Source organism: Podarcis tiliguerta (genome assembly GCF_965153285.1).
Source record: "Podarcis tiliguerta genome assembly, chromosome: 1".
Taxonomy (NCBI): domain Eukaryota; kingdom Metazoa; phylum Chordata; class Lepidosauria; order Squamata; family Lacertidae; genus Podarcis; species Podarcis tiliguerta.
The window spans coordinates 106,554,500-106,575,281 of record NC_139534.1 but is presented as its reverse complement, the minus strand read 5'-3'; the positions used below and the strand labels follow the sequence as shown (position 1 = coordinate 106,575,281).

At 44.8% G+C, this 20,782-nt stretch overlaps 1 protein-coding gene across 28 annotated transcripts in view; it reads right to left on the bottom strand.

The window, feature by feature from the left end:
* Positions 1–20,782, bottom strand: part of NRXN3 (neurexin 3) — a 1,187,696-nt gene that overhangs the window by 1,113,910 nt on the left and 53,004 nt on the right. The gene's annotated exons all lie outside the window — the stretch shown is intronic.

The window sequence follows — 20,782 nt, the reverse complement described above, 5'->3', positions numbered from 1 at the left end:
CTAATATAGTAATACTAATATATAGCCAACTAAAAATACTCAGAGCAGCATGCAACACAATAAAACCATATATTATAAATAAAAAGTACAGCTACAACTGACCATATTTTTAAAAAAGCAGTAAAAGGGGGGGGGGCAACAATTAACACTTTTTTAAAAAATATAACAGCAGGCGGGATAAAAGATGTCACATATTGGCCCAGTTTGCAAGCAATGCTGAGCAGATACAGCAAATCTCACAGCTGCTTTCTCCCCCCCCCCGCCCCCCTGCTGTGATGCCACTGAGAGCTAAGACATGGCTTGACTTAGCATTACATCTGAGCTCAGACTCACAGTTTGCATCACACAGACAAATCATGAGTGGTAAGCCAAGAGCAAACTTTGGCTACAGCTCAACTGGAGCAGGGCAAATCACAAGCAAGGTTCAGATATAATGCTAAGTCAAGCCATGCCTTAGCTCTGGGTAACATAACAGCAGCAGGACCAGGGTAGGAGCCATTTTGGCTGCAAGTGCCCACAAACTCACTAATTCACACCTAGTCGTGATCTGGCTGAAGTGATGTGTCCAAACCAGGCCATTAAAAAACTGGCAGAAATAAAACTAGGTGTTACACTAGAAGAAAGAGCAGCTTCTTCAAAGTGTCTTTCAAGACACTAAGAGGATTACCTGACCAATTTCTACTGGGAGGGCATTCCAGAGATGCAGCACCAGCAGAGAAAAGGCCCTTTGTCTAATGCTCACTTGCTGGATCTTCCAAGCAAGGGCTGTGCCATTGATCTTAATTATTGGCCAGTCCTATACCAGAGCAAATGGTCCATAATCTGGTCCTAAGTCATTTAGTGATTAGGGCTGGGCAATATCTGGTTTTCAATATCATGATATATCAAAAGCCCTCATCCCACCAATCTCTCCCTTTTTGCTTGGGAGGCCAAGCAAACAAAAAGATAGCTTCTTTTAAATAATAATTTTTAAAACCTTCCTTTTTAATATGGAGGAAATCTATTTAGGGGGAACCAACAACATAAACACCTCCAGAAATTAAAATAAAAACAAATGGTTTGTTTTGGACCAGTTAAAAGTCTGGTTTGCACATTTGGGGCTAAATGAAATTTCTAGACTGTTTTCAAGGCACAGAGCACATTACAGTAAACCAATCTGGTAATAACAGAAGCCAAGTCCACCTTGTCTAGGAAAGACATACCGTATTTTTTGCCCTATAGGATGCACTTTTTCCCCTCCAAAAATGAAGGGCAAATGTGAGTGCGTCCGATGGGGTGAATGCAGGCTTTCGCTGAAGCCTGGAGAGCGAGAGGGGTCGGTGCGCACCAACCCCTCTCACTCTCCAGGTTTCAGGAAGTTCTCCGCAAGCCTTGGGAACTCCGCAGGAGTTCCCGTCGGGCTCCCAAGGCTTGCGGATAGCAGACCGCATCCCGAAGCCTGGGGCACGCTGCACAGCACGCCCCGGGCTTCGTACAGATATCGGGCAGCCCCACAAGCTCGGGGGACAGCAGGGAGGCGCAGCGCCGCCATCCCGCTGTTCCCCAACCTGGTTTGGATTCCCCAACCTGGTTTTGGGGGGGAAATAAAGGGGGGAAATGTCTTTATTTCCCCCCCAAAAAAACTAGGTGTGCCCTATGGGTCGGTGTTCATACGGTAAATGAACTTCAAATGATGTTCCCAGCCATGTTAAAACCATGTTCATAAGATCACTTCTATGAACTTCCAGGGCCTGGTGAAAAGTGATGAGCTATCCAATAATCTCAGAAAGCTTACAGAAAATCAGGTACTGCTAGGCATGCTACATGTGCCTTGCAGACCTCCACTGTAGGATATCCAAACAGCTCCTACAAGCTCCATAAAACATCCTCCCTGTAAATCCCATCAAATATACAACTTCTATGCCCGCTTCAATCTTTAATTTGATAGACTCCAGAGCAAAACGACAGCACACTGCAGAGACAGCAATTCAGTCACTGAAAGTGTTTTTTTATTATTATTATTTTCTTGCTTTAAATTCCCTTTGGAGAGGACACAGGATTAATCCAAAATTTTCAGTGATTTACTACTACTGAAGATGCTAGTGTTTCACAGACACTACTGGCTGAAAAGAACCTATCTTGCCAACACCTGGACACTGTGTTGCATGCACAATACAAAGTCTTCCTTAAGGACTACTAGACTTTTCAGCTCTAATAAATGTAGACTATAGTGGATCCACACTTAGCATAATTCTATTTCTGGCTCCTTCCCATCAAATACAGCACCTCATTTTTTACCCAAAACAAAAGCCCTGCAAAATGGTATGAAGTTTCCATGCAGTGGGGCATCATGTTTTGAGTTATCACATTTGTTGTTCCCTGCATGAATCTGCCCTGGTGCATAGGTTGCACTTAAGGTACAGTGGAGCAGTGAGCCCAAAGCTTGTGATCCTCCCACACTGTACAAAGAATTAATACTTTCTGGGACCTGCCCTACAAATGTAAGTAGCCCCAAGTTTCCATGAATAAATGCGGTTAACATCAGAGGGAATATGCACACTATGGGAGGGCATGTGAACCCGAGGCTCACCCTTGATGTGTATGACCTTCACACTAGGGCTGGGTGTGTGAACAAACCCTTAGATATTAAATAGCAGTGTCTCCTCGATTCCCTTCATCCCTGATCATTGGCCATGCTGCCTAGGGCCAACGGCATTTAGAATCCAACCATACCTGGTGGGCACAAGGTTGGGGAATCCTGTGATAGTTGTTAGTACTGCAGAAGTCAACCAAGCATTTTGTGCTCCCTAGCCAAGCTCAGTCTACTGTAGACAAGGGCGTCTGTGTGCATCTACTGCTACAGTCTTATGCCAGTGTGATGCTATTCAGAGGTAGATGGGTAAAATCCAGTTGAAACCAGTTGATGGAGTAGGAGAGCTGGAAAAAAATCACATCTGGCAACCAAAGTACCCCTTTGGTTTGGGTAGACGAGTCTAAAATAAACCCAGGACACAAATTTTCACAGCCCTCTAGCAGCTATGGTGGCTGATTTACCAGAAGTAATGTATACTTGATTCTGAGAAACCAAGCCTCCAGATATATAAATTGCTCTAGGAGGCTTAGTCTGGTCGAGTATACACTTCCAGAATATACAACTTCTCATCCTAGTAGCACAGTGTTGTCTACTCTAACTGACAGCAGTTCTCCAAGGTCTAAGGCAGGCATAGGCAAATTCGGCCCGCCATATGTTTTAGGACTACAACTCCCATCATCCCTGACCACTGGGTCCTGTTAGCTAGGGTTGATGGGAGTTGTAGTCCCAAAACATTTGGAGGGCCAAGTTTGCCTATGCCTGGTCTAAGGAATGTGATATTAGGAATCAAATGCAGGACCAAGTCAGAGCTACAACCCTTCCCATTCTAAGACAAGTGCAGCACAGCTAGTGAAGCGGGGCCTGAGCTAGGCTCAGGAGCATAGAGCCACTCCCGACCTAGAGAGGGGGTGGGGTTGCGGGCAGCCGTCCCGCGACTACAGTCTCGCGGGGGCAGGAAAGCCCCGCGGGAGTCAGGGATTCCCCCTAGTCCCATTAATATGCACCTCCCCCGGGCCAGCCAATCGGCTGGCGGGGGGGGCAGTCCCACCAGGTGAATTTAAGGTCGGGGCAGCCCTGGCTCGCCCCTTTCTCTGCTCGCCAGCCACCAGATTTTCCCACCCACCCTCCCTTTAGGCTTGCCTGGGACTTTGCTATGGGCTTCGGCTGGTCGCCGCAAGGGGCCTGGTAGGAGTTTTTCCATTTGGCTAATTGGCTGTGATTTTGAAGCCTCTTGGTTTTTTCGCCTACCTCGTAGCAAAACGTCACAACTCCCCGGTTTTGGCGGTTAGGCATTGGCGGGGTATTGTTATGCATATGAGGACGGGGGGAGGAGCGCCATCACCTCCCCCACATCATGAAGGGTAGTTCGTTAAAGGACTCCGGGGGGCGTCGCCTCGTCCGAAACCTACGGAGGCTAGGGCCTAAAGCGCGCCCCCGAGCGGTAACCCCTGGGGGGGCGCCTACGGATGTACATCTCGGGGGGCTCCCCCTGTTGGTGCTTAACCCTTCCCGGTTAGACCGGTTTGAAAGTTAGGGGCCAATGCCTAAAGCCAATACCTCTCTTACCTGTAATCAATAAAGTTGTGGCCATTTACGCCCAATTAACCTTATATTATTGTGTCCGTGTCTTTATTTCTACATCTGTGGGAGAGGGCGGGTATTGCCACGCAATGAAGCGGGGCCTGAGCTAGGCTAAAATTTGGATGATCTAAGGCAGAACAAGTGCAATATCTGGCAGGTTCGAGGAGGAGCAGAAAATAGGATCTGTAATTTACCAGCTTTTCAAATCCTAATACTGGATTACCACACAGAACAATCTTACACTGGCTGGTTCTTGGCATGAGATGAGGAGCAGATGACACAAGCTGTTCACTGTATAGACATCACACTAAAAACAGCTGGGGTAGACACTCTTATCCTAACATTTCCAAGAGCTCAGCGGTGGTTTATCTGCATTTTGTCTGCCATTCTCAGAAGGCTAGGCCAGAGTTGATGCTAAGTTCTTTCACTATTCCTAGAGCACAACTGCTAGAGTGGGATCGCTGTGAGACATAGAGACAGAGATATATCATTGTGGACGGTAAACTAGGTCCAAACAGGAAGATGTAACGCTCACACACTGCACCTTAACCAACACTTAAAACAAGCCAAATGAAAACAAAAATTAAAATCAGTGTGACAATAGAACCTGAAAGCAAAAAACGATGTGAACATTCACTGCCCAGCGTAAGATACTTCCTGCAGCAGTCTGCCTGCAGCTTGTTAGCTAAACTGCTATAAACGCAAATGCAATCAAATCAAAACCAGGGGGAAGATAATTCCTTTTAATTGCTAACAGCTTGGTTCTGACGGATGGAAGCGGCGAAAAACTGGAGGCACTGAGAAACCTTTATTCCCTGTTGGGTCTTGCAAAGTTACAGTGGAACATCCTCTGTTTACCATTCTCCTCCTGGCTCCCCAGTGGTCATACTAAAACCAGCTTGTGATTTGTGCAGAAGAAGATAACCAGGAGAGGTGAGAGAAGGCCCAGGCCTGGAATTATTGATGAGATGGGAATAGAAATATAATAAATTGTACATTCACCAGAAATATGCTCCTGCAATTCAAAAGCCCTTAGAACCTGCAGTGATGACATAACTCAATTGCTGTTGAACTAGCATTTTTTTTTAAAAAAAGTCTCTCTTCTCCAAGGAAGTCACAGGTTGAGTTTCTCTGGGGTGATGAGGGCAATAAAAAGGTGGCATGCCTGAAAGCACTCTCATCTTCAGCCCAAAATAAAATGGAAATATCAGGCCTTGCAGCACAAATTAAAGATCCTGCAATAGAATGCCCAGAGAAATTGTAAGGAAACAAAAACCTTGCCCAAAAGAGGGTTGTTACATTGCCCACCCCTCAGCAGTAAATAACTGGCTTAAAAGTTGAGCCGTGTAACCTCCTGTGGATTGATCACCATTTTGCTTCTCAGCCAATGAAGATTTGTGGATCGAGCTTGATGGTTTTCCACAGGTGGTCACTGTGAGAACTGCATGCTGGACTACATGAGCTATTGACCTGATGCTGCAGGCTTCTTATGTTCTTATTTAGGCAGATGCACAAGGTGACACCTTACATTTGCAGAAGGGCTCACAGCAATTGCTACATACCCCACAAGTGCCGGGACATCCTATTTTTCCACATGAGAGCACAGCCCCCCACCCCACCCACCCAAAATAACATCTTTGGGGTACCATGATCTCACACAAGTCATGTGACTCATGCAGGACCATGGCCAGGGACTCAACATAATGGAGGGTACAAAGAAACTACAAGAAAGAAGATTCCACCTAAACATTAGGAAGAACTTCCTGACAGTAAGAGCTGTTCGACAGTGGAATTTGCTGCCAAGGAGTGTGGTGGAGTCTCCTTCTTTGGAGGTCTTTAAGCAGAGGCTTGACAACCATATGTCAGGAGTGCTCTGATGGTGTTTCCTGCTTGGCAGGGGGTTGGACTCGATGACCCTTGTGGTCTCTTCCAACTCTATGATTCTATGATTCTATGTATGTTGCTAGCATTTGGATCTCTTCTGCAAGATGAGTCTGAGAGAAGGGAGTGACCTCTAATCTATTAAAGTGACTGGGGTAACCAAAGGCAATGGATCCATTGCCTTAGAAAGTTATGGTTCATGTATATTCAGTGGAAGAAATGAACTCATCCCCCTACTCTTTCCTAGTATCCCAGGATCATAAGTGGGTGGAGATGACTGGTGCTGCAAATTATCTGAGGAATTCTCTGCTAGCAGGTGATACAAAGAGCCAGTTATCTGTCAAAAATCTGTGCCTTTCTCCATGTAGCCTAAGGTGATTGCAATGACTCACTGTTACAATCTCTGATAGCAATGGATAAAACAGATGAATTCCCTTCTCCTCTGACTAGCCCCTGTCAAACTCTAGAATCAATGAATCGTTAAACTGTGCTCTTTTGCACAATCTTAGTTAATTTGCACCTGAAGGCCCCTAAAGAACTGAAGCTCCCGGGCAGAGATGCCGTTATCTTGGAAGAGATTCATCTAAAGTTGCAAAATTCACAAGTAGGCAGCAGGTTATGATGCGAAGGAAGATAAGAATGTGCAGCAGAAAGGTCAAAGTGCACCTGTACCGAACAACAAAATCAAGATATTTCCGAGGGCATGGACAAATGGTCCACTGGCTCTCCAAAAATCAGTCAATTATTCATCATTTAAAATGATTCAGCTAGACTTTAAATGAAGAACTTGACCATTTGGTATCTTTGAAAATAATTTTCAAAAGTATAGGTATTCACATAATTGGGGGGGGGGAGGACTCTTAGGATTTCATCTAGATCCAAAGGAATTCAGCAAATATATTAAAAGGGAAAGTTAACTATCTGTTGGAGCTGAACATGAGGCAGGGAAGTAATTTGTTGATGCTGTTGGAACCCAATATTTATCAACAATATAGATTTTGTTAACTTCCACATGATAGACAGAAATCACTTGTATGCACTTTTAATATCTTTATTTAAAAAAAAACAAAAAACATTGCAAGCTGCCTTTGGGGTTCAGCTCAGTTCATTTGTCTCTTTTATGAGATAGTATAGGGACATAGAAACTGCCTTATGCTGGTGGAACACCACTGGTATACCTCTCTCAGGACTGTCCGGAAACTTTCAGGTAGGGGACTTCCCCAGCCCTACCTGCAGATGCCAGGTATTGAAAGCCAGGACCACCTGCAGGTAAAGTGGATGCTCTACCACTGATCCCCAGCCTTTACCCACACTAAATAGTTGAAGGCATGGAAAATACAACTGTATTGCTGATACATTCGTTTAGGTAAAAAATAGATAAATGCACATCAAAAGATGGGGGAATATATCCAGCACTAGAATGGGCTACAGTTGCAAGTGCAAAGCTGACTTAAGCAGAAAGGCAAGTTTAAAGTTCAAAAAACTAGATATTTAGTTGAAAGGGTAAATGTTATTTCCTGTTTCTGGTGATACTTTGGTTTCATTCTGCTGTTTTGATTTTATAAGATGTTATGCTTGATTTGTTATGGTTGATTTTATTGACATCCTATGCCCTTTTAAAATGTGGATTTTGGGGGGGAGGGGTTATTGGGTTGTTGTTTTTATTTTGATTATGTATTTTGTGGTTTCATATTTTGATGTTATTCTGAGACCTGCAGGTATAGGGTGATATATAAAGTCAGTTAGTCAGTCAATCAATCAATGCTTTGTTTGTACACTTTATGGATTTAACCTTTACTGTGCAGAGAACCTTTTGCAATTCGATGGTATGTAAATATTTGAAACAGATAATATATAAATAGTATATCTATCATGAAAAGAGGAGGAAAAGAGAACCTTTTGCAATTCGATGGTATGTAAATATTTGCAACAGATAATATATAACTAGTATATCTATCATGAAAAGAGGAGGAATTATGAAGAAAACTTTTTAGGGATAGTGTATCTTCTGGAAAAATTAATATCAAGCTTGGCAAGAGTCAGTTTACAAGCCACGCTGAAAAATAACGAATAGCGGACACTGAATGAAAATTTGTAAAAGAACTTTGAAAAGCCAATGCAATTAACCCAAACAACTTCTGTTCTAAAATATTTTGATAATAAAAGAAAATCTAAATTGTCAACTGATGCAACAAAGGAGGGAACTGGAACAAGAATACAATGATTCTTGGAAACGAGTGGCACATGATTTTGATCCCTTGCAGAAAAAGAGTGCCAGTATGCACAGATGGAAAAGGAAGTTTTGGCCTTAGTATAGGGATGTAAAAAGTTTCATCGCAAGCTTTTGGTACCAAACACTAAAAAAGCACTGGCAGGTGTCCATTTCAGGATCCAGAAACTCCATTTCCAGCTTCATCTGAGAGGAGTTAACTGCTGACCATAAAACACCAAAGAATCTGGTGGCAACAGACATGTGAGCATTCCTTACAGGTGTAAAAAAAAGGCCATGGGTCATGTACTTTTCAGTGTGCCCATCTCCAAGCCAAGGATACATTTCTTGTCTCTTGTGCTCCCTGACTCTTAGAATGCTGCTATGGCATCATTCTAGATGCTGGAGAGGCAACACCGGTTCCAGTAATAATCCAAGCAGCATAAGAGATTTGGGGAGAAATCAAGCTCACTTTGCAATGGAATCAAGCCTTACAAACCAGATGGTTCTGGTATTTCAATGGCATCGCTACTTTTAAAACCAACAAGGGGGCAAGGGAGAAACCACTCACTCTCACGCCTAGAAAGTGTGGGTCAAGTGGAAAACCGCTTGGAGCCATGCTTTCTAGGCACGGCAGAAGCAGGCGTGTGGATAAGCCTTCAGTTACAGTGTGCATAGACTCTAGGTAGTATTGGCTAATGTATGTACAATCAATAATACCATATTCCACAATGTATAAATCTTGGCTTGCAATGTTCTAATGTGCTAGGCCTTGAAATGACCGCACATCCCTGGATCCCTCAAAAGCAGGCATTTTATTACCCCACACTTCTTTTCTGTTTTTGGAGCACAATAATCTGAATCATAAAGGTAAAGCTAAGGGACCCCTGACCATTAGGTCCAGTCGTGGCCAACTCTGGGATTGCGGCACTCATCTCACTTCACTGGCCGAGGGAGCAGGCGTACAGCTTCCGGGTCATGTGGCCAGCATGACTAAGCCGCTTCTGGCGAACCAGAGCAGCGAACGGAAACGCCGTTTACCTTCCCGACGGAGCGGTACCTATTTACCTCCTTGCACTTTGAGGTGCTTTCAAACTGCTAGGTTGACAGGAGCAGGGACTGAGCAACCGGAGCTCACCCCGTTGCGGGGATTCGAACCGTTGACCTTCTGATTGGCAAGCCCTAGGCTCTGTGGTTTAACCCACAGCGCCACTCTGGTATATTCAAGTTCCCATCCAACTTGATGGTATGATCCAACATGGTATAGTGGTCAGAATGTTTGACTAGGACCTGAGAGAGCAGTCTTCAAATCCCAGCAATGAAGCTCACTGGGAGACCTTGGGCCAGTCACTGCCTCTCACTGCCTCACAGGGTTGTTGTTGGGATTAAACGACGAGGGGGAGAACCACGTACATCACTTTGAGCTCCTTGGATTAAAAGATGGGATATAAATGAAATAAATAAGTAATAGATGCCATGGCAAGGTTTCCCAGGCACACAGCACTTAGGAGATTGCAGTTAACACACTGACCAGAACAGATCTACTTAAAGAAAGTTACTAGTTGCTTCTTTTGCAGGGAGATTGCATTTGCCGGATTCGGTGACTAGAACTGGACAAAACAAGGTACTCAGTCATACAGTGAAAGACACCCATTGTCAGCAACCATCCAACTTTCCCAGGAAGGGAGAGTCCTGTCTTTTGAGCATGATCAAGAAGCAGCAATTCTGGCAAACCATCATGTCAGGTGTCATGTTCTGGAACTTCTTATGTCCTCGCTCTCTCAGAGGTGCCGAATCTGCATCTAAAATGTAGCCCTTCAGACAGCACATGACAGCTCACCCAATCTGTTGTTTCTGGGAAGCATTCAAACAGGCGAGTCCCCAACCACAGTTAAGGGCATGTATCTGGCTATTTCTGGTCTGTGATACTTGTACATCTTTTACAAAATTCACTGCCTTCCCACATTAATCTGCAGTTTAATAACAACAACATCCTTCAGTGTACATGTTTAAATGTGTATTTTAATGTGTACATTCTCTCAAAATATATTTGTTTAAATCAGTACTCTGGTAAAGTTAAATTGCCTGCTTTGCATTTGTATAAATGCAAAAACTTGTGAATAGCTGAATTCCAATCCACACCTTAGCCTGAGAGGTGTGGACCAGGCAATGCCTTCTAGGTAAAGGTACAGGTACCCCTGACCATTCGGTCCAGTCGCAGACGACTCTGGGGTTGTGGCGCTCATCTCGCTCTATAGGCCGAGGGAACCGGCATTTGTTTGCAGACAGCTTCTGGGTCATGTGGCCAGCATGACTAAGCCATTTCTGGCGAACGAGAGCGGCACACAGAAATACTGTTTACCTTCCTGCCGGAGCAGTACTTATTTATCTACTTGCACTTTGATGAGCTTTCGAACTGCTAGGTGGGCAGGAGCTGGGACCAAGCAACGGGAGCTAACCCCATTGTGGGATTTGAACCACTGACCTTCCGATCGGCAAGCCCTAGTCTCAGAGGTTTCGACCACAGCGCCAGCCATGTCCCTTATAGGAATTGTCAAAAACTGAATTCCTCATGCATCCAAAGCAAGCCTCCACTTGCAGCCTAAAGCAGTACAGCTGAGACACAGGCTTATCAATTCAGTGTGAGCTATTTATTTTATTCACTTGAAATATTTGTATACCACCCTCCACCCAATAGATTCCAGGTTCACTAACATCATAAAAAAGACTACATGAATATAAAATATACAATAAAATACACAATAAAGTCATCATATTGACGATAACATTAAAAGGGTAAAGGTACCCCTGCCCGTACGGGCCAGTCTTGACAGACTCTAGGGTTGTGCGCCCATCTCACTCAAGAGGCCAGGGGCCAGCGCTGTCCAGAGACACTTCCGGGTCACGTGGCCAGCGTGACATTGCTGCTCTGGTGAGCCAGAGCCGCACATGGAAACGCCGTTTACCTTCCCACTAGTAAGCGGTCCCTATTTATCTACTTGCACCCAGGAGTGCTTTCAAACTGCTAGGTTGGCAGGCGCTGGGACTGAACAACAGGAGCGCACCCCGCCGCGGGGATTTGAACCGCCGACCTTTCAATCAGCAAGCCCTAGGCACTGAGGCTTTTACCCACAGCGCCACCCGCGTCCCACCGACAATAACATTAGGCACAGCTAAAACTATATACCAGGCCAAGACATCACAGAAATTAAAATGCCTGAGAAAATATCTGAAGAATCTGAAGTATCTGAAGAAGTGTGCATGCACACGAAAGCTCATACCAATAACAAACTTAGTTGGTGTCTAAGGTGCTGCTGGAAGGACTTTTCTTTATTTTGAAAAAATAGAAATGCCATAGCCTGATACAGGAAAAACTGAAATGTAGGCACCAGACACAATTCTTTGGGAAAGTTCCTTGGTCACAGAATCTGAGGAAGCTCACCCAGGATATGAATGGAGATCCATGCCCAATTGTACCAATGTCTCCTTCCCATCCTGCAACTCCATTACCAGGTGTCAGCCATGTCCACTGCAGTGCTCAAACTTTCTTCCATGATGCACATTTAAAAAAAAATACCCAGCAGACCAGACATAGCCAAGGTGGTACCACCCAGATGTGTGGACTACAACTTCCAGTGAGGATGGCTTACTGTCATTGATGGTGGGCACTGTAGTCCACAACATCTGGAGAGAATTACGTTGGCTACCATTGCAGAAGACATTAACAAGGAAAGAAATGCAGGGAATAGAATAAGAGGATTACATCTCCAGTTAGGTATAAAGGAAGAACATGAATGCAAAGTTCAAGACAAGCAAGATTCATACGCTCTGTGCTTCACCAAAACCTATCATTACTCAATCCCAGAATGTGGTATGCTAACTGAATAAATCTCTCCTGAATAAAATGAAAGGGGAAGGTTGTCCCATTTCTTTGGTATATTTACCCCCATGTGTAAAGTGCTTGTCTTTCAGAACTACTCAGTGGGGAAAACGAGGCCTTCTCCAACTCCACCCATGTCAACCAGCTTTAAAGCCTGAACAAGAACTTGAACAGGTCTCCTACTAACAGGAAGCCCTTTTATCTAACAGAACATACACATTTTTTGCTGATTCTCCCTCCCCACTGCTGCAAGCAATCCCTGCTCCTTCCTCTCTCTCTCTCTCTCTCACACACACACACACCTGAAGTCTGATCCAGGGAGTTGAAGAAAACTGCCAAACACCTTGGGAGGTGACACAGGGACTACAGGGGTGGGGGGGGTTGGTCAAATATTGCTTCTTTCCCAATTTGGCTAATGGAAGGCTCTGATGGATGAAAGAGTTTTGCATCAGTGCGAGGGACACAACTGAACACAGCCCAGTGTCTAGAAGCAATAAACTTAGGGTGAGTATGTGTCTTACTTTACAGAGGACAGCCTACTCTCTGGAGGGCTGTCAGTCTTCCACTTCAAGGCATTCTCTCTGACTGAAGGGCCATTCCATACAAGTCTGGTTTAAAGGGACAGAGGAAGATTGAAGTTGCCCATCCACCATTAGGGATCCGGACAGCAGACTGAGCAGAGCACATAGGTCAATTGGTCGGTCTTCCTCACTCTGGTGAGATGTACTTCTATTTAAATTATAGTAACTATTTCCAAATCTGCATCTAAACAAATAAAATTAGCATATGCAAATCTGTGTCCTCATTTTTGTTGTTGTGTTTCCTCTATTTTTGGCAACACATCTGTGGCCAAGTGCAAATTAAGTGGGGAGGAGGTGAAGTGCAGCCCTATTTTAATTATGTCTAGAGGGGGAGCAGAATGCCTTAAAGCAGGAGTGGGCCACATGCAAACCTCCACCTGATATCAAAAGACCTCTGCAAGTGAATAATTCAGACCTCCGGCAAGAATGACCTGCCCCTCCCCTGGCTGGGGAGGAAGACGGAGGGAGGGAAGGAGGGGAGGGAGGACTTGGAGGTAAACAAGTGATCCCACCCACCTTGGGCAGGATGTCTGGCCCCAAGCACCAGTGGCATGTGGCCCCAAACAGATTATTCATGAGTGAATATGGCCCTCGACAGAAAAAACAGTTGCCCTCTTAAGCAGGGGAGTGCATTGTGCCATCTTCGGTTTCCACCTATGTGGCCTGCTTGTGACAAATCCTGCCCAGAAAAGTAGCATTTCATATGTATTTAACAAATTTAGCTTAGTTTAATTTACCTTAAGCAACCAGAAAAATTATTTCCACTAATCTACCAGGTCATCATGAACCACGTGCAAAACAAGTTCAAGGAGAGAGAACAAATCACAAGGTATTTTTGAACCTTGATACACTCTTGCCTCCCTGGATTTGGATTTCTGAACAGTATGGGAGGCAAAGCATGGAACCTGTGATGTAAGCTGATGGCTCAGCATTCTCTGCTTGGGGAAACCTTGGCTGGAAACACACCGCTTGCTCTACTCAAACTTCCCACTCACGGGGATGAAAGTGTGTGCCTAGTATTTCAGGAGAGGCTGGGAAACACTTCCCTGGATTGATTGCTAGAACAACCATAGCAGAGAGATCTCTGCCTCAGTTTCCACAAAAACAATGGACACCTTGCCCAGGTCACAGAAGCAGCTTGGGACTAAAGTCATATCCATCTGCTTTAGAGCTCTGAGCAGGGAGACCCCACCTTTGTTGCAGAACAGCTCTCCAAGGCTTATCCACACTGTGTGGAGAGCAAAGTGTATGAGTGACATTATCTAATTGCAAGTTAATTTCCATAATTACCCACTGGCACACTTTTTATGTAGGGTTAATATCTTTGCAAATGTCTAGCCACATGACAGACTGCTCTGGAGACAGGGAGCTGGTTGCCATGCTGACATGTGGGTATTTACCCAATTGTTCAAAAAGATTTCATAGTCTGGATTTGTCAATCTCCCCTGCCTGCTTCCTCTACTTCATGAGCCACTTCCCCCGCTGCTAATTGCTCAGGGGTGTATATATTTTAAGTGTTGCTTTGAGCAGTTCCACATGCAGGAAGAACAACATGGGCTTTAAACTGAGACAGAGGCAAAGCTGCCACCAGCTTCTCAAATATCTCTATTTTTAAAAAAGCCAACCAGTTTAGGATCTTCCCAAACACATCGTCAAAATGAGATGACAGTAACTGATCCCGTAATTTGTTTGAACTATGTACCAGGGTTCAATCAGGAGTTCTTCAGTTGAGATTCTTGATCACTGAGCATATTGGTTGATGTCAATCAAACTTTGGAGGTTTTCAGTTCCTGCCTGAAAGGCAGCTTACCAAACATAGGAGCCAATTCCTAGGGTCGTGGTGACCTCAGAAATCCAATAAAATATTTGAGGGGTCCAGGGCCCCCAAAGTTGATAGGTATTGCCATTGAAATGGTGTGTGTAAACAGTGTCATGTGATCGATTATGCGGGGCAAGGCTTACCTCCCCACCACCACCCAATATTTTATTCAAGTTGGCACCCTTGCCCCCAAATATCTTCCTCTGCAACAGGCAAAGGCAAATAAAATTTGAGCACTTTCTAGGAAGCATTCTTAGTTTTCACAGTACAGCAATGGTGCCCAATATGCATGACCTGCATGAACTATGTATGCCCTAAAACAGAAGTGGGTAGAGATGTAAGGATATTTCAGTGTCTTGTTTTTCCAATCTTAAATTCAATTCCTCACATTTTGCAGCAACTTGCAGTTTTGTAGGGGGTTTTTAAACATTAAAATTATTCACTGTTTTAGTGTGAATTTCTCCCAATGAACACATCTTTGTATGCAATTTTGACCAATGGACACAATTTTGCAAGCAATTTCCACTAATATAAAGCCATTTGTATATTATTTTCACCAATCTATTCTTTATGCACATTGCCCCCTAATATATGCAGACTGGGTACCTATAGGAGGCATCTTCTAGAACAGGAATTCTTCCATACTGCTGTTGGCATCTGTCTGTCTCGAGAGACAATGGGCTGCACCTCTGGGGGTGAAGACAAACTGCTGCATTAGCAGCACTGAAGTGATGTCCCCAGGGTGCAAGCCTGGGCAGTGTATATGGAGGTCCCAAGCTGCCCAGACAACAAGATGCACACACACCCCAGCCTCACTGATGTGGTCCAAAGGAAAGCAGAGCAATAAGCTTAGCTGTAGGAGTTGCCGGAAGGAGGCATACAAGGCACCATCCTTAGTGACTGCACTCCAGATTTATGCAGGGTTTACTCCTTAGCCTTTACTTTTCCTAAAGATATCCCACAAGACAGCGGAGGTTTAAGATCAGAGCTTTCCTTCTCCAAGATGAGCTACCTTCCCAGGTTGGTGAGCTCCATTTGCCCTTCACTTCCCTCTACAGTATACCAACTACTAAAGGTAAAGGGACCCCTGACCATTAGCTCCAGTCGTGACCGACTCTGGGGTTGCGGCGCTCATCTCGCTTTATTGGCCGAGGCAGCCGGCGTACAGCTTCCAGGTCATGTGGCCAGCATGACTAAGCCGCTTCTGGCGAACCAGAGCAGCACACGGAAATGCCGTTTACCTTCCCGCCAGAGTGGTGCCTATTTATCTACTTGCACTTTGACATGCTTTCGAACTGCTAGGTTGGGAGGATACTAACTACTAGGCTGCTCCTAAACAAATTCTGACTAAGAATGAAGGGATAAAGTGCAGGCAAGAAAACCTATGTTGCTTAGAGGCACAGCAAAACAATTTCCCCATCTCTGAGCCATGGAATGCAGGAATCTTTTGCCCAATGTGGGGCTTGAACCAACAACCCTGATATTAAGAGTCTAATGCTCTGCTGACTGAGCTTTATCCCAGGCACCCACCACAGCTGTGCTTTCAACGGCAACTCTACATGCAAACCAAATCAGACTCAAATCCAATCCCTCCCACCCCCAAAAAGTACACCCTATTTGGCCCATAGGATCAAATACTAAGCTTGTGTCCTCCTCCTCTTCCATCTTTACTTTGCTTTGCCTTCCTGAAGGTGACCATTCCTTTCCTCTCTTTCTTAAAAAGAAAGGGAGGTTTAAAACTCAATTTCTTCAAAGAGTTACAAAATGTAGAGCAGGATTTCGGGGATGCTGAAAGCCCACAGAGCCAATATGTCAGTCAGGTGGAGCCCAGAGTTGAAATGCCACCAGTGGCTCCATGTGGGGGGGGGGGGCAAGCAAAATGGCAAAGCCACACCACTCAATACCAGCTGCATGGCTGTGGCAGCACAGCCAGACCCTTCAGAAACACTCAGGCTGCGAAGCCATCTGGCTGTTCAAAAAGTTAATATTTTATAATGGTGATAATCACCCTTCAAGGTTCCTTTCCCCTGGGACTATTAAACTGATTCAGTTCCAAACCTGAGCTCTTTGGATCTGCTGTGGTGGGAAAACGGGGGTGGGGGAAATCGGAGGGAAAGCTCACACAATCCTTGTGTGTCCCCCACCCACAACCCAAATCACACGCAATATTCTGCCCTACCTCCCCCCCCTCCCCACAACCTCCTTGCCTAAAAGAAGCTATATATAGTCCAAGAGTGACCTTTAACCAGCCTACCTAGCCTGAGCTCAGCATGAATGCGATTTACAGGCCATTTCTGCTCTCCAGCTTTCTTAACACAAAGAGGAGGAAGGAGAGAATGAAAACTCAAGCACAAAGCAAAAAAAAAAAGAAGTGTTTTTTTAAGGGATAGGAAAATAACCCTGCAGAGCAATCATGACTAGGGCTGCTCAGGTGGCTCATTCTGTTCCTTTGCAGGACACAGAAATGACCCCCAGTGTGTTAATTACACCCATTACTACAAACTCACCAATAACAAGGACTAGCTTGGAAAAGGAGGAGGAGGGGGGCAGAGAGCTTGGCTTTTTGCTGCTGCTATGCTGTCATCAAGGCAGAACTAAGGTTTCCTGGCAGAGCTTAACGGCTGGAAAAGTGGAAGAGACCTCCTCTTCAAACCTCTCCTCGGCCATGAACTCTCTAAGGGAACCTTAGGCAAACCAATCTCCCTTTTGTCTCAGGCCCCATTTCTCCAATCTGATACTACTATTAGCCTACCTTGCAGAGATGTTGTACATGAGGGTCTCAGCTGTAGTGGCTACAGACACAACATACATTTACAGCATGCGGCATCCCTCAAAAGGTCCCAGGAATTGCTGTTTGCACCCATTGCAGAGCTACAATTCCCAGCATCCTTGACAAGCTACAGTTCCCAGGGTTATCTGGGAGAGGTGATGTGCTTTAAAAATGCTTCAAATGTATGTATGCACACACACACATATATAAAACACTTGTTTTAAAAGAACCCAACAATCTCAGAGCAGTTTACAAAAAGAAATAAAGCAACGTTTTGATAGAAAAAGTTCAAAGCAGCTATTTAAAACAATTAAATACATCAATATGCTAAAAACAGGTTGAAACACATGTCAACATTCTACATATCTGGGCACGCTTTTCTAAAACAATAATATTTTAGCAGGTGCTGAAAGATATACAGTGAAGGTGGCTGCCTGGTATCAAATGTGATTTAAATGTGTGGTGTGCAGGAAGCCCACTAGTATTGGCTAATATAAAGCCTGCCAAGTAAGCCTTAAGAGGAACTCGGACAGCAACTACAATACATGACAAGAGTCAGAAGCAACATTTATAGGCTCAAGTGGAACCCCATTACCCACCTGAATCACCCAGCCCTTGCTGAGCTGGTAGCTACAATGCTGTCTTGCCATCCAAAATAGTGATGGCAAAGAGCAGCAAAAAAGCAGGCCAGTCATTCCATCTTCTAGCAAGCTACCACTGTGGTGCAGAGAGTAAGTCAACTGGGTTGGCGTGTCACCAAAGTCAGTGTCTTCATATCCCAGCCCTTCACTTATTACATTTACATTCTGCCTTTCTCCAAAGAGCTCGGGGTTGTATGCATAGTCCTCCCTCCATTCTATCCTCACAACAACCCTGTGAGGTTGGTTAGGTTGAGAGATAATGACTGGTCCAAGGAGACCCAGTAAGGTTCGTGATTTGAACCCAGTTTCCCCAGCCCCTAGCCCAATGCCCAAACCCATCTCACATTAGAACTTGAAATGGACTATATGCAAACCAAATATTGTCATCTACAGTATCTGTCACCTAAACTTTGCCCATCACAGGCATGTGGGGCCCCCAACAGATTATCCCTGGTGGAATGCGGCCCTCAACAGAAAAAAAAAAAGATTTGAAGGCATAAAGTAACACAATTCTGCAAGAATAGAATTCCTGGATTCTGTTCATCATCCCTAGTCACTACAGACTCCAGTAACTTTCATGTTGAACTGTTCTTAACACGGTACCAAGCTGTTCAGAGCTGCACCTTATCACACTTCCCTGCTTCGAAGAGTTGGTGGTACTGTTTGTAATGCTTGTGTCCAAGTCCCTTTTTTTCTGGGCCATCCAAAAGGAAAATGGGATTCAGACTTATGTTGGCTTCCGTCTGGTGTGGATCAAATTCTGCTCAGCTGCAGGCACTGTGAACACAGCTGCCATGCTGTGGTAGTCCTGTATGAACTGCTCCCCACCGGTCAACATCATAGGATGCAGCCTGGCTCAGCTTGATGTGAGTTACAGTTGTAAGATGTGAAACATCAGCTCCTCTCAAAATCAGCTGTTCCTCTCTCTATGTTGCAGTTTCCCATGGAGATAATGAGCCCTATTTTTGTCGAGTGCTTTTAAACCTACCAAGGGATTTATTGCAGTGAGGCCCATACTATGCTGCAGCATCTCAAATGCTAGAAACCCTTACAACTCCCTCTTCACTTCCTACTCGCTAACAGCTTACGACTTCCTACTACTGTGTATAGTAGTTATTTGTTCCCAATTAAATCTCCCTCTCCTTATAGTAAACCCTGCTTGCAGAGTTAGGACACAAGAAGCACTCTACTGGATCAGAAGACCTCTACTGGTTCAGCATCTTCTTTACCCACTATAATCTTCCCAATACCTCTCAAAAGATCAATCACAGGCCTTGAAAGCCAAGAGCCTTCTAATCATTTATCTCCAGTGTCTGATATTCAAAGACAATCTGTGAACATGGATGTTGCTTTCGGCTACCATTGCCAATAGCCATCAATAAACAAATTCATGGAGAATATGCATCATCACATTTTAAAGTAATCTTAGCCACAGAAGTGGCTCTGCCCACACTCCACACCATGAAACTGACCACAAGTGGCACCGGGGTTACCTGGTCACCAGGTGAAGATTAGGTACATCTCCCTATGGTACTGAATGACAATCCAGTCAATGGCTTCTCCAACCTCACTACTCTCATACCCATCAATCTCTCCTGCCTGTGGTTGGGCAAAACATTTGCTTTAACACAGGCTATAAAAGGAATGGGGTGGAAGAAGCAGCTGCTGAATCACATTTTGCCTATTTTAGAGCTCTTAGAGTAGGGGTGGAGAATATTTGGCCTTCCAGGTGTTTGTTGGACTCCCCTTCAGGGCCAATCAGCATGGCCAACAAGAACCTAAGCACATAAGTTGAGCCTGCTGGATCAGGCCAATGACCCATTCAGTCATGCGTTCTGTTCTTACAGTGGCCAGCCAGATGCCTGTTGGGATCCTGCAAGCTTGACATGAACGCTACCGCACTCTGCCCCCCTGCAATTCACACAAGATCAAATCACCAAGGCAACTATCTGTAAACAAGGAATAAACGTCCATAAAAATGGAAAAAGTAGTTTCTTTCCCAAATAGGTTTTATCTTAAACAATCGCAAACACAGTGAATAAAGACTTCACTTGTGAAATACCAGTGGTTCAGTGCTCGGAGGTCATTCCAGTAATCAGATGTTTCGTTGCTAAAGAGCTTAGTCATCAAGCTGTCAAAATCAATTGTAACAGAATTCTATCACTTCTTATGTGCGTTTTTCCTAAACCAAAAAGCATCCAACACTGTAACCTTTCTCATAAGGGAGATGCTCCATCTAAGGATGATGGGAGTTGTAGTCTAGCAATTTTTTGGAGGGCAAGAGGTTCCCCCACCCCTGTATTAAAGAGGCACACAATTGAACTTCTAGTTATAACCTGGCCGCCCTAAGTTGCATTAGAGCAGGCATCCCCAAACTCGGCCCTCCTGCTGTTTTGGGACTACAACTCCCATCATCCCTAGCTAACAGGACCAGTAGTCAGGGATGGTGGGAATTGTAGTCCCAAAACAGCTGGAAGGCCAAGTTTGGGGATGCCTGCATTACAGCACCACAGTGGACAGTGAGACTGATGCAGTGAGGAGATCCCTTCAGTCTGCTCCAGCCACTCCTGCAATGATAATGATGGTAGGAATGGCACCAGTGCAGGAGATACTGTGTTTAATCCTAGATAATCTGCTGTGCTTAATCCTAGATACTCCAAAGATAAAAGTACTGATTACAATAGGAACCATGAGTTCTCATTGTTGTTGTTTAGTCGTTTAGTCGTGTCCGACTCTTCGTGACCCCATGGACCAGAGCACGCCAGGCACTCCTGTCTTCCACTGCCTCCCGCAGTTTGGTCAAATGAGTTCTCATACAGAGTGCGTAAAAGCATTGATAATGTAGCAG